This window comes from Cibotium barometz, chromosome 12 (genome assembly GCF_041138505.1).
Source record: "Cibotium barometz isolate CiBa-2024 chromosome 12, ASM4113850v1, whole genome shotgun sequence".
NCBI lineage: Eukaryota > Viridiplantae > Streptophyta > Polypodiopsida > Cyatheales > Cibotiaceae > Cibotium > Cibotium barometz.
The window spans coordinates 32386567-32390590 of NC_141057.1; positions in this window are offsets into that span (position 1 = coordinate 32386567).

Here is a 4024-nt window from a genome sequence, read left to right on the forward strand (position 1 = left end):
ATGTGTGTGTGTGTGTGTGGGTACACACACACACACACACACACATATCACACCTCCGCCCTCACTGCTGAGTGCGCACATGGGAACCTCGAATCCTTGCTCATGTATTGTCTGCTCTTGGCACACTGAGAGTGCGCACATGGCAAGCCTTGAATCTTAACCCACATATACATACGTAACATAACCCTCCCCACTCAAGTTTATAGTCACTACCTTTATGGGAATGATAAAAAAAATAATCCAAAAACATATCAAGAATTGTAAAAAAACAAACAAACACACATTTGTAGACACATTTGCATGTACCGATGTACACAAATTTGCACACACATTTGCATGTGCTAACATGGAACTTGAGTCGAATTGGCAATCTCAAAAGTTTAATCACTCGATCATTAGTCTAAAGTTGGATTGACATGGGTTAGATCGAAATGATTTGAGTGATCTGTTGATTTGTAAAGTCAAATCAATCGTTCGAAGGTAGTGATCGGAGGGTAGAATCGATTTGTAAAAAAGTCGGATCAACAATTCGATGAAATGTGGAATCAGTGGAGTTAATTCACGATTTGAGAAGTAGGATTGACAATCAAAGATGTGGAATCAGTGGAGTGAAAGCATAATTTGAGAAGTAGGATCTACGATCAAAGATGTGAGATTGGTGATGTCGAATTACGATCGTAGAAGTGAGATCGACGATTAAAAATATTGAATCATCTAGAAAGTGGGATCGTCCCAGAGTTAGATTGTTATGAGGAGTTAATTTATAGAATATATATTCTCATGTTTTCCATTATTTATGAATTGGAGTTTATTCATGGAATATATATTCCCACATTTTTTATTTTTATGAAATCTCTTAGACGGGTTTATATTGGGACGCTTTTCTAAATCTGATCGTAGCTTACTTTACGCATACGCGTGTGAATCCGTACATGTGTGGAAGTATTGGTTACATCATCTTGATATTATGAGTTTCGTATGGTTATTAATCAATTAATTTATTAATTGATTAGAATAGTTGATGTAAGTACAGATCATTGGATTGGACAATGGAGGCGAGCTAGTGGTGGTCAGGAATATTATTTGATTTTGTGATAATAAGCACTATTTTGGGTGACATATTTATTGACGATGTATATATTATTTGGGACATGTGAAAGCTCCCTTGTAGATATTTGTTTTTTCAAGATATGTACATATTTATATCGATCTAGGTTCACATTTATTTTTGAAGTAAATTAGCTTGCACGTCCAATAAAGCAAGCTATTTTTGAAGAAGTCGACATATTTGTAAAAGAACACTATTTTGAGCCCCACAATTTATTTCAAGAAATATATTTAAGTACACCAAGAGGAAGCATAGACTCACTCTTGTGTGGGGGCAATTAGACCCAATCTTGTGTCTTGAGCAATTGTTTATTCTATTTTATGCTTGGTACCACTATTGTGGGAGGTTGACATGAACCCAATGGATTAATTATAAAATATTAAATACAAAGCATAACATAGAATAAACTTTTTCTCAAGACACAAGATTGGATCCAATTCGTCCCCACACAAGAGCCCATGCTTCCTCTTAGTGTACTTAAATATATTTCTTGAAATAGCTTGTGGGGCTTAAAATAGTGTCCTTTTACAAATATGTTTTCTTAAAAAATAGCTTACTTTATTGGGAATGCAAGCTAATCTACTTCAAAAATAGTGTCCTTTTAAAATATGTTGACTTCTTAAAAAATAGTTTACTTTATTGGGCATGCAAGCTAATCTACTTCAAAAATTTATGTGAACCTAAAACGATATAAATGCATACATATCTTAAAAAGTTAAATATGCACAAGGGAGCTTTCATATATCCCAAATAATATATACATTATCAATAAATATGGATGGTGTGTCCAAAATAAATTGATGGCACTTGTTATCATAAAATCAAATAATATTTGTCGACACTCAAAATCGATTATCTCAAAATATACATGACCACCTCCTCCCAATAATTGTCTTTAGCTCATATATGATCTCCCCTTTTTCATCCATGGGTGGTGGAAGCTCCCGCGTATGCATAAAGTAGGCTATGATCTCACCCAGATTTAAAAAGGCGTCCCAATCTAAATCCATCTAGGAGAATTCATAAAAATGAAAAACGTGGGAATACATATTCTAACATTAACTCTAATTCATAAATAATAAAAAATTTGGGAATATATATTCCATGAATAAACTCCTCATAACATGCCCCAGAAATGATAAAGAGATGTCTTGAGTTGTCACAAAATCATGGGCTAGTATGAACATAAGATGTAATTAAGGATGGATAGACAATAAGGGCATGATCAAGTAGCCATTGAGAATATTTGATGGGGTGGTCTTTATGCTTGACTAAATATCTGTGGTAAATATTATCTTTTCTTGTTGTTGTGTGATCATGGTCTAGAATAATTTCTAGTTTGATGATCTGAAGATATTCATCTAATAATGGAGGGTCATCACAGGCTAGAAGAGGACCTCTAAATGGTTTCAGTAGACTAATGGGAAACAAATTATAAATATGCCAATGTGATGGAATATCTAGACGATAAACATTGTCATTAATTTTTATTAGACTCTTGAATGGGCAATAAAATCTAGGAGCTAATTTAACCGTGGAATGTGTGTCTACACTTTTGAGTCTTCTTTTTTCTACACGAAGCGAAACATAATCACCTTATTGAAAAGTGATTGCCTTACATTTCTTATTTGCTTGGTTGGTATATTGTGTTTGGGATTTAGCTATAGCCTCATGTACTTATTGAAGTATATGGGTATGGTATCTAGTGAAATCATTAGCTGTGTAGGAACTGTATGTGAAAGTCGAGAGAAGCAGGTGAGAAATCTCTTACCCTATACAACTTCAAAAGAAGCTTTCCCTATAGCAAAGTGTGGTGTGTTATTATAGCAAATAAAGATGTTGGTCCTAAGCTAGTGTAGAGATAGTGTAGGACCTAAATAAATCTATAGTGGTACTATTAGTTGCTTTGGTTTAGCCATTACTTTCAATAAATTTTAGATCCGAGATTTGAAAATAAAGCAATCCAAAAATAATTAGAAAATATAGAGTCACGATCAGATACAATAACTTTAGGTAGACCATAATGTGTAAAGACGTTTAGTGAAAAGATGTGCATCTTGTGAAGCAAAAAATGTCCTTTTGCATGCAATATAATATGCTTGTTTACTAAATCTATAAAAAATAGTCAAAGCATATCATTTCTTGCGAAAATAATAAGAAAATCAATAATGAAATCCATAGGCAATGGCATTAGTAAGCCACAGCATTTTCCATGATGCTGCTTGATTTGTTTGACAAACAAGACATTCAGAAACAAAGTTGGAAACATCATTCTTTATATTAAGGACAATGAAAATCTTCTATTATTTCCTTTAAAGTAGTAATTATGCAATATAAGGAGGATTATGCAATTCTTCTTGGTGTGGTGACCTTTTTAAGTGAGGTATTACTCAAATTAGTAATATCACCAGCTCTTGCTAGCGAGCGAGTGTGTGCTGGACGCCAATGAACGAGATGCTCCATGTGCATGCTGGAGTAAGATTCGAGAGGTGTGTCATGTGCTTACTGTGTAGGTAGATCCAAGGGGTATGTCGATATAGAAGCTTCTTCACACCAGGCTCTTTACATTGGTTTGACTTCACAAAGACCATGGTGCTACATATGATTGCTTCTACTCTGCTATTGTTGAGACCACCTCTGAGTTAAACAGAAGTTAACAAGAAGTTTGAAGGTTTACACCTCAACTCATAGATGCTCTTTATTGCAAAGAACATGTCTGATGTGCTAGTTCTGATGTGCCAGAGAAGAAAACTTGTGATGGCACCTAGTGAGAAGGGCACTAGAGGAACAATAACTTACCTTGGTACAAGTTAAGCTCAAGATTGAGCTAGTTTTGCAGGCTGATTATGAGCTCATGTATAAGCTCTATGCCACAAAGATTCGGCCACATTCAGTGCTGAAAATAGAGATGTGGAA